Raw genomic sequence first — 11388 nt, 5'->3', positions numbered from 1 at the left:
CTAGTCCAATGGCATTGCCAATGTCTAGTGGGCAGATAACCAGAATATGAGTCATACTAACCTGAACCAGCAGATAGATGACGTCACAATTCCGTCAATATTTTATGACCGGTTCAATAGTAATGTAACAAAGTTACAAAAACTATTTCCCTCATCATTCCGCCCCAACCCAGTAATACTGGTGGGCAGATCAATAACATTCCCTCTACTATACTGAACATGTCAGTCAGGAGTCATGTCATATATGGAGGGGGAGAAAAAGCCCACAGCTCCACGGTCTGTGATCTATATGAGCTCTTAATAACTTTCGGCATAAATGCCGGGTTAGGACGTAACACCGCTCTGCTCAAATCGCCATGAATGGCAAGGCAGTCGGGTCTCGTTGAAAGAGCACACAAATCACTGACACGCTTAGCAGTAGTCAAAGCGAGCAACAGTGCTGTCTTTAAAGACAGCATCTTGAGGGGTATTTGGTTCAATGGTTAGAACGGCGACTCACAGAGCGCTTCGAGTACCAGAGCCAAATCCCACTGAGGAACCGTGGCCCTAGGCGTTGGCCTAAGCCTCCGTGTTCCTAAAAGGAAACGTTTCACCAGAGGGTGGCTGAAGACAGTGTCTCTGCCAAACCCCTCATGACAAGCCGAAATCGCCGCTGCAAACACCTTAATGGTGGCGGGCGAACGTTGCTTATCAAATAAAAACTGTAGGAACGAGAGAACACTCTCAACCTGACAGCACACGGGGTCCACATTTTCTGTGGCACACCACTGTGAAAACACGTTCCATTTACTGGCATACACCCTGGAAGTGGAACTGGCACGTGAACCCTGTATGGTCCTGATTACAGAATCAGATAACCCACGGCGCTCTAGCCTGTCCCTCTCAGGAGCCAAGCCTTCAGTGGTTGGCCGATTATGGGCAATTGCCATATCGCACCTCCCGCCTGAGACAACGCGTCCCGTTGATGTGGAATTGGCCAAGGTGGCGCAATCAACATCTGAATCATCTCTGTGAACCATGGAGCCCCTGGGCGATCGGGAGCCACCAATATGATTGACAGCCCGCCTGATCTCACCCTGGCTAACAGTGGGAGAATGCAGGACAGCGGTGGGAAAGCATACAGGAGAACTCTCTGCCATGGTCTGTGCGCAAATGCGTCCCTCCCCAGTGGCGGTTCGTCCTGAGCTCGAACCAAAGAGGGCAATGCGCGTTCACGCGTGACGCGAATAGATCCACCTCAGCTCTCCCGAAACCGTTCCCAAATCTGGGACCCCCTCGAGACATTACATTTACATTTTAGTCATTTAGCAGACACTCTTATCCAGAGCGACTTACAGTTAGTGAATACATTTTTTTATTTTTTTTTATACTGGCCCCCCGTGGGAATCGAACCCACAACCCTGGCGTTGCAAACGCCATGCTCTATCAACTGAGCTACATCCCTGCCGGCCATTCCCTCCCCTACCCTGGACGACGCTGGGCCAATTGTGCGCCGCCCATGAGTCTCCCGGTCGCGGCCGGCTGCGACAGAGCCTGGATTCGAACCAGGATCTAGTGCCTTAGACCACTGCGCCACTCAGGAGTACATGATGTCTGCCCCTACGTTCAAGTAGCCTGGAATGTTTGTTGCTCTCAATGAGCGAAGGTGCTCGTGAGCTCACAGCCACAATTCCTCCGCCGCCCAGTGGAGTGCAGGAGACCTGACTCCTCCCTGGCGATTGATGTGGGCTACTGTGGTTCGGTTGTCTGACCAAACCAGCACATCCCGACCCCGAAGGGTAGATGCGAAGTGGGTCAGAACCAGTAGAACCGTTTCCAACTCTAAGAGGTTGATGTGACGACTCGAAAGAGGCCACACACCTCCTATCGCTTGGGTCTGACATGTCCCTCCCCATCCAGTCAGAGAGGCATCTGTAAACACTGGAATGTAGGAGGACACTTTGCCTATTGGGACTCCGTGCGTGAGAACACGCGGGTCTCTCCAATAGTTCAGATCTGCACTGAGCGAGAGAGGAACCACCACCAACCGATGACGTTGACACACTGGGTCTAGTCGTAGTTGGGCGAACCACGCTGTATTCTGCGCATGCGCAGAAGTCCCAGCGGAACCACGAAATGGGCCGACGACATGAGACCCAAGAGTGACATGACCGAAAGCGGCGTTACTGTGTGATTCGGACGAAACCGTCGTAGGGCTAGCAACATAGCAACCCTTCGAGGGTCCGAAATTCGAGCCCTCATCATTACAGTGTCGATCTGTATCCCCAGATAGACAATCTGATGACTGGGCCAGGGTGCGCTCTTTTTCCAATTCACAGCGAACCCCAGACGTGTGAGATGAATCACTGTCTGTGTTGTGTGAGTGAACGCCAGCTCTGCTGACAGGGCGAGAACCAGTAGGTCGTCTAGGTAGGCTAGTAGCCTTATTCCCTGACGACGCAACGGTTCAAATGCCGCCTCCACACATTTGGAAAACGTGCGAGGTGCCAGGGCGTACCCGAATGGCATCCTCGTGAACTCGTACGCCACCCCTTGAAAGGCGAATCGCAGAAACTTTCTGTGACGCGGCTGCACCGGCACATGAAAGTACGCATCCTTTAGGTCTATGCCCGTACAAAAGTCTCCCTTCTGGACACCTTCCAGTAGACGGTTTGTCGTTAGCATTCGGAAGGGCCGTTTGGCTACGCTCTCGTTGAGAATGCGAGAATCCAATATCGGCCTCATTCCCCCCATCTTTTTGGGCACCAGGAAATAGGGCGGAAATAGCCCTTTGTTCCTTTGCTCCTGGGGAACTACTGTGACCGTCTCCTTCACCAAAAGTTCCGTAATCTCTGAAACCAGAGCGGCCACTTTTTCGGGCGTTTTCATCACCGTCTCCACCACCCCCCTGAACGGCGCTCTATCGGCTTCCTTCATAGTCGTCAATGACAACCATAGGTGTCGTTCCACAGCCACCGAAGTAGCCATGGACCTCCCCGCACAGACAGCCGACGCTTGCGTCAGGTGGAGAATAGCGGCAGAAATCCTGGCCGCCTCTTCCACTTCCTCCCTGCCGAGCTCAGTCTTACCCGTCGTTAGACGGGACAGAGAGGCCGCTAGGAGGGCAATGTTATTGGCTGCTGCTACAGCCTGGGCTCCCAACGTAAAATACTTCTCTACCAGCCGTGCTGTGAGTCGGTCCTTTTGCGTTGGCAGAGTGGCCTTCTTGGAAGAGGGCCAGGGACTCGAACCCGGCACGAGATACGCCACTAGGGCGCTCTCCAGCCTGGGGATTCCCTCCGTGAGGCCCTGTTGCCTACCCTCCACTCTGGTAAATGGGAGATACGCCTTGGCTGGCGAACGCGCCTCCATAGGCACCTCCCATGAGCCCTCCGCGTATTTAGCCAATGAGGGCATTGCTGGAGCCAGAGGCTCAGCCGCCCTTCTTGGTCTGGAATACGGGCCGCCCTCCATCATATTCATTTCCGGTACGGCGGGAATGGGGGGCAGTGCAATTTCTAGCCGTCTAGCAGCCCTCTCAATAAGCCCAGGGAAGTCTGAGCGCAGAGAGGCCGCTGCGAAAGACAGGGCTTCTGACCTCTCAGAGCCTGTGTCTTCATCGCCCAGGGAAGAATAAGACCTCTCACTCTCCAAAAGAAAGGGGGTCTTAAAAGTCTGGGTCCTGAGACTGGACTATTCCATAGGAACGTCCATCTCATCCCCATCATCCCTGTCATCCCCAGAGTCAGCCTCTCCAGATGACGCCTCAGAAGCTGAGGCCAAAACTGAGAGCACGTCCTCTAGGGGAATATCCTCCCTAAAAAATGCGCGCCGCTGCTTCCTCTCCTTCAAAGGAAGGAGGGCGCAGCTGGCGCATTTAGGGGGAACGCTGACGCCATCCTTGGCGTGCTGTGCACCCAAACACACAAAACATAGGTCGTGGGGGTCCGCAGCCGTCAAGGAGGCACAGCGGCATTGAGCTTTTGGGGGTGGAAAATCTCCTGGTGTGCTCATTTAGGACGACGTCGATGAAATGGAAAATCGACGGCATTTCTTCGTCCTGAGTCTTTTCTTCGTCTCTTCTTGGCTTCTTCAGTCTAGTCCAGTCGCTGAAGATAAAGGGAGGCTGATTGAGGGGAAGCGTCCCCTCTTATAGGGACACCTGTACTCCTATTGGCTGCAGGTGTGTGCATAATTTTGTCTCAGGCTGTTGCTGCCTTAGGGCAGTGGATAAACCAATAGGAGCAGAGCTCCCCATGGGGCGGAGCTCCACGATATAGAACAAGTAGCACTAAGTAGCATTTGGTACCAGGTAGTTACAATGAATCAATAAGAAACTGAGAGGTACACTATATATACAAAAGTATGTGGACACCCCTTCAAATTAGTGGATTCGGCTATTTCAGCCACACCCGTTGCTGACAGGTGTATAAAATCGAGCACATAGCCATGCAATCTCCATAGACAAACAGTGGCAGTAGAATGGCCTTACTGAAGAGCTCAGTGACTTTCAATGTGGCACCGTCATAGGATGTCACCTTTCCAATAAGTCAGTTCGTCAAATTTCTGCCCTGCAAGAGCTATCCGGTCAACTATAAGTGCTGTTATTGTGAAGTGGAAACGTCTAGGAGCAACAACAGCTCAGCCGCGAAGTGGTAGGCCACACAAGCTCACAGAACAGGACCGTCAAGTGCTGAAGCGTGTAGCGCGTAAAAATCGTCTGTCCTCGGTTGCAACACTCACTACCGAGTTCCGAACTGCCTCTGAAAGCAACGTCAGCACAATAACTGTTCGTTGGGAGCTTCATGAAATGAGTTTCCATGGCCGAGCAGCCGCACACAAGCCTAAGATCACCATGTGCAATGCCAAGCGTCGGCTGGAGTGGTGTAAAGCTCGCCGCCATTGGACTCTGGAGCATTGGAAACGCGTTCTCTGGAGTGATGAATCACGCTTCACCATCTGGCAGTCCGACGGACTAATCTGGGTTTGGCGGATGCCAGGAGAACGCTACCTGCCCGAATGCAACTTTACAGTTGGCATAGTGTCAACTGTAAAGTTTAGTAGAGGAGGAATAATGGTCTGGGGCTATTTTTCATGGTTCGGGCTAGGCCCCTTAGTTCCAGTGAAGGGAAATCTTAATGCTACAGCATACAATGTGGCGACAGTTTGGGGAAGGCCCTTTCCTGTTTCAACATGACAATGCCCCCGTGCACAAAGCGAGGTCCATACAGAAAGGGTTTGTTGAGATCGGTGTGGAAGAACTTGACTGGCCTGCACAGAGCCCTGACCTTTGGGATGAATTGGAATGCCGACTGTGAGCCAGGCCTAATCGCCCAACATCAGTGCCCAGGTTGGGCAGAATGGAAGCAAGTCCCCGCAGCCATGTTCCAACATCTAGTGGAAAGCCTACCCAGAATAGTGGAGGCTGTTATAGCAGCAAAGGGGGGACCAACTCTATATTAATGCCCATGATTTTGGAATTAGATGTTCGACGAGCAGGTGTCCACATACTTTTGGTCACGTAGTGTATTTATAAGATGTAATTACGCTGTTTCCATGTAATATCAAAGTAAATACATGGTAAATACCAGACTGTAAAATAAAGTGTAATTGTTGCTTTTTCAAAGTTTCGACATCAAGCTGCTTCAGAGAGTCACGTGTGTCAAATACTGGATTCAAATGTCAAATAGTCTAGACTCTTGTGCTTGGTTTTACAAAGTACTAATGTAATGTTTTTTTTGTTTTGTTGCCAAAGTCTAAATGCTTACGAAATTTGATTAGAGGAAAAAAAAAATCACTATACGTCTAAAACCACACAGTGGCCATTCAATAACAGTTCTATAAAGTTAATGTGAGACATTGCCTGTTATTTAATATGTTCATGTTTCATTCAACAGTAGTACTTTGAGGAGGATAGATATTCCAAGTGGAGGCTTACGACAGTCTCAGAAATATGCACATCCGCACACACAAACACACTCAAATCTTAATATTCAGTCTATAGCTAAGTACCTCATATTTTAGTACCTCAACCTTTCTCTGTAGCAGTCGCCCTCACTGCAGAATGTGTTCACCAACATTTAATGCCTCACAAATGTATTCCAAACATAAGTATCATTGGGAGATGGGAAAGCTGAAAGCTGTCGAGGAAGCTGTAGGTAGGAAGTTTTAATGGAATCATGACTTGAATGTTGCTGCTAATTTTTTATAGCTGATGGAATGAATGCAGGGAAGAGCCCACTAGCCAAGCCTAAACATGCATTATAAACTAGAGGCTTGTATTGGATTTTCCCAGTCATTTGCCTGGCCTAGAGATCATGTTTCATCCATAGTAGAGATGGTACACCTGAGTACCTGTTTTCTAGTTGTCAGCACTTCGTCCACATTCCTGATGATGTAGAATCTACAAGAAATGCAATCATGAAATGACTCCATAATATGAAGCTAGATCTCATTTTTTACATCCCAGTCGAGGTAATTGAGGTAATATGTACATGTAGGTAGAGTTAAAGTGACTATGCATAGATAATAAACAGAGAGTAGCAGCAGTGTAAAAGAAGGATGGGGGGGGGGGGTGCAAATAGTCCAGGTAGCCATTTGATTTGCTGTTCAGGAGTCTTATGGACCTAGGCGCTCAGGTACCGCTTGCTGTGCGGTAGCAGAGAGAACAGTCTATGACTAGGGTGGCTGGAGTCTTTGACAATTTTTAGGGCCTTCCTCTGACACCGCCTGGTTTAGAGGTCCTGGATGGCAGGAAGCTTGGCCCCAGTGATGTACTGGGCCGTACGCACTACCCTCTGTAGTGCCTTGCGGTCGAAGGCAGAGCAGTTGCCATACCAGGCAGTGATGCAACCAGTCAGGATGCTCTCGATGGTGTAGCTGTAGACATTTTTGAGGATCTGAGGACCCATGCCAAATCTTTTCAGTCTCCTGAGGGGGAATAGGCTTTGTCGTGCCCTCTTCACGACTGTCTTGGTGTGTTTGAACCATGATCGTTTGTTGGTGATGTGGACACCAAGGAACTTGAAGCTCTCAACCTGCTCCACTACAGCCCTGTCGATGAGAATGGGGGCGTGTTCAGTCCTCTTTTTCCTGTAGTCCACAATCATCTCCTTTGTCTTGATCACGTTGAGGGAGAGGTTGTTATCCTGGCACCACACGGCCGGGTCTCTGACCTCCTCCCTATAGGCTGTCTCATCGTTGTCGGTGATCAGGCATACCACTGTTGTGTCGTCTGCAAACTTAATGATGGTGTTGGAGTCGTGCCTGGCCATGCAGTCATGGGTGAACAAGGAGTACAGGAGGGGACTGAGCACGCACCCCTGAGGGGCTCCCGTGTTGAGGATCAGCGTGGCAGATGTGTTGTTACCTACCCTATTAAATCAAAGCTGGTAAGCGGGTGTCAGTGTTGAGTCAGAATCGGCAGTCCTTTTATAAAGTGTGAAAGCATTTGAATTGACATGCAGTTGATGTTCTTGATTTTGACTACAGAAAATCAAATGTGCATTGACAGCTAACTGGGCTTGAATGAATAGGGCCCTAGACTGTTGGGTCATCATGGCCCATTAGACTCACTGTGGTGATTTCATCTGTGGTTCCTCATCGGCCGTGTTCAAATTCTCTCAATGGCTTCCTTTCCTTGTCTACTCTCCTTCCTGGCCACTAGTAAATGAAAGGATTGGATAGGTATTCACTATATACCATACGTTCACCATTCAAGTCAAGAGACTTATGACAAGGACATTAATCCATATCAGACTGAGGGGACACAGCTTTTGTGTTGTGAAATGCATGTACTGTCAACACCATGTGTACAGAAGTCATGTGAGTAAACATTTAGTTTGTTATATTGTCAATGTTTATTCCATTTAGAGGCATAATGTGTTTATGCGTATACAGTATGTAGAGGTCAGTATTGTGTTTTGGATCAAGATGTATCTTTGGCATCTGTCTTTGGTGTCAATGGTCAGCTCTGTTCTGCATTGCCCATTGGAAAAGACAATACTTTAGAATAATTGCTGTGATGATGTAGTCACAACATAACTCCATCCCCAAAAGCAATCCACCCCAATGATGGCGATAGTCCAATAGGTTTTCCCCTTTAACCTGTTTCATAAGACTGAAGAATGTCCACACCAAGGGATGATTTGAAAAGACATGGGAGAATTGATGACTGATTGCTGGTAAATGCATCGGAACACAGTTTGATAATGGCTATCAATCATAAGGTTTTCAATGTGTTTACCCGCAAAAGTGCCATTATTTTAATTGTATTTTCATTTCTCCTCAATGTTGCTGCGCTGAAAACTGCATAACAGCATTGATGTCAATGCCCAAGGTACTGTTTTTTGTGTTGAATGTCGCTTATGTGCATATCGTAGTACGTTTACAGCTTCTGCGTCAATTGTGCCTGTTGCTGTGAATTAACCTTCAGGCCAAAGTGTCGTTCTGTGGTGTCATTAGGCCTAAACTCCACGTAGTGCCTCATTGAAATGCTTCTAGAACCTTGGTAGTATTACCTGTGTGTCAAAATGTTTAAAATAATATGTACTATAATAATAATACTATAATAATACTCCTGCTGGTGCAGTGATTGAATATCTTAATCTAGGCATTTCTAGACCATTTTGAGCTAATGTGCCTCTAGATGACTTATGTTGACAATTCTGTATTTTGATTTTGTTTGCCGCAATAGAAGGTATTTTATGTTTATTTTTACAAAGTCTTAATGGAAGTTAAATGTTAAAATGAATAAATACTGTATGTATATTTTTGCAGACAAAAGCTGTTTTTAGTTTTAACTGTAAATTGCACTAAATGTATTGTTTACAGCTGCTTTTAGGTGATAAGATTAACAGTAAACAATGTTGAAATAACTAAATAAAAAAGATATGTTCAAATAACTAAAGATATATGAAAAGATACCGTTTAACAACTATGTGTCCATTTAAAATAAAATTTAGAAATGGGACATTTATGTAATATCTACCTGAGTTTTTATTGTAGTTGGGTGTCATGTCTGAAACTGATAATACAATGCAAAAACTGGTAGCACATTTTTATGGTACTGAAATCACCAGGTATTTTACATTTCATTAAGTAAAGCATCATTTGATGATAGTAGCACATTTTAAAGGCCCAGTGCAGTCAAAATGATGTTTTCCTGTGTTTTGTATCATGTACAACAGCTGATGAAACTAACACTGTAAAAGTGTGCAGAAATGTGATCAGTGTTATTTCCTGATAGTTGTTGGTTGAAAATACAATTTATACAGGACCTTTTAATCAGGTTTTGCATGGGTGACGTTTTGGCTTGCCTGGTGACATCACCAGGCGGAATAAGTTAATAGACCAATAACAGAGTTCAAATCTCTCTGCCAACAACCGCTAGTTTTCAGGTTATACACTGATTGTACAAAATATTAGGAACACCGGCTCTTTTCCTTATGTAACCGGTGCTGTACTGCATGGCTGTATCTCTGCGATGTGTGTGATTGATTGGGACTATAGACGTGGAATTCGGAGATCAGGCTGTTTGAATTAATCAGAATTCTCTCTGCATCCAAAAGAAAAGACAAAACATTTGTAGAGCACAAATATGTTCTGCCCATTGTCGCCTCTTTCTCTCATAGTGCATCAAAATGATTTTCTAGAATACAAAAATTAGTACAGCCTCTCCTTATAATGTATCAACACATAACATACATTTTACATAGATAAAACCACATACCTGCATCCAAAAAAAGACAAAATATTTATAGAGCACAAATATGTTCTGCCCATTGTCGCCTCTTTCTAAAAATAGAACTGTTTGGCCATAATGACCATCGTTATGTTTGGAGGAAAAAGGGGGTTGTTTGCAAGCTGAAGAACACCATCCCAACCGTGAAGAACGGGGGTGGCAGCATCATGCTGTGGGGGTGCTTTGCTGCAGGAGGGACTGGTGCACTTCACAAAATAGATGGCATCATGAGTAAGGAAAATTATGTGGATATATTGAAGCAACATCTCAAAACATCAGTCAGGAAGTTAAAGCTTGGTCGCAAATGGGTCTTCCAAATGGACAATACCCCAAGCATACTTCCAAAGTTGTGGCAAAATGGCTTAAGAACAACAAAGTCAAGGTATGTCTCCCGAGTGGCGCAGTGGTGTAAGGCACTGCATCTCAGTGCTAGGTGTGCCACTAGAGATCCTGGTTCAAATCCAGACTCTGTCGTAGCTGACCGGGAGACCCATGGGGTGGCGCACAATTAGCCAGTGTCGTCCAGGTTAGGGGAGGGAATGGCCAGCAGGGATGTAGCTCAGTTGGTAGAGCATGGCGTTTGCAACGCCAGGGTTGTGGGTTCGATTCCCACGGGGGGCCAGTATGAAAATGTATGCACTCACTTAACTGTAAGTTGCTCTGGATAAGAGCGTCTGCTAAATGACTAAAATGTAAATGTATTGGAGTGGCCATCACAAAGCCCTGACCTCAATCCTATAAACATTTGTGGGCAGAACTGAAAAAGCGTGTGTGAGCAAGGAGGCCTACAAACCTGACTCAGTTACACCAGCTCTGTCAGGAGGAATGGGCCAAAATTCACCCAACTTATTGTGAGAAGCTTGTGGAAGGCTACCCGAAACGTTTGACCCAAGTTAAACAATTTTAAAGGCAATGCTACCAAATACTAATTGAGTGTATGTAAACTTCTGACCCACTGGGAATGTGATGAAATAAATAAAATATGTAATAAATCATTCTCTCTACTATTATTCTGACATTTCACATTCTTAAAATAAAGTGGTGATCCTAACTGACCTAAGACAGGGAATTTTAACTAGGATTAAATGTCAGGAATTGTGAAAAACTGAGTTTAAATGTATTTGGCTAAGGTGTATGTAAACTTCCAACTTCAACTGTAAGTACACACTCCCCTATTCCCAGGATGCAGGCATGCATAATAACAAATCAACATGCTATATTGAGTGTATGTAAACATTTGCAGAATGTTTGCCAAAATCCATCTCGTTCAATGTTCTCCCACTGCCGGCCAGTGGGCTTCCTCTCACTACCATATTTGGTAGTGAGTGGAAACACTAAGCGGATGCTTCACATTTATACACCCGGTGAAATATCTGGGAACTGTCTCATTGTTCTATATGTGGCTCCGCGATGGCAGAGGGTATTTAATCTGCCCTCTCATTGGCTAGAATGGTCCCACCTGATCTCGCCTGCCTTCAGTCATTGAGGACATGTATTTCCATTGTTAGAGCGGCGACTCGGCTATCTCGTCAATATAATAGATCATCTTTGCACGGGTTATGTTGCCTTTGTCGGTCTAGTTGTGAGCAAACATATCCCAGCTTTGGCCAGCAGGGGGCAGGTGCTGCAAAGACCTTCACAAGCCTACGTCACTGGGAATTTCCAGT

This window comes from Coregonus lavaretus, assembly GCF_964263955.1.
Source record: "Coregonus lavaretus genome assembly, chromosome: 32".
In the NCBI taxonomy this organism is placed as follows: Eukaryota; Metazoa; Chordata; class Actinopteri; order Salmoniformes; family Salmonidae; genus Coregonus; species Coregonus lavaretus.
The sequence above is the reverse complement of the archived record's forward strand: the minus strand, read 5'-3'. Positions refer to the sequence as shown.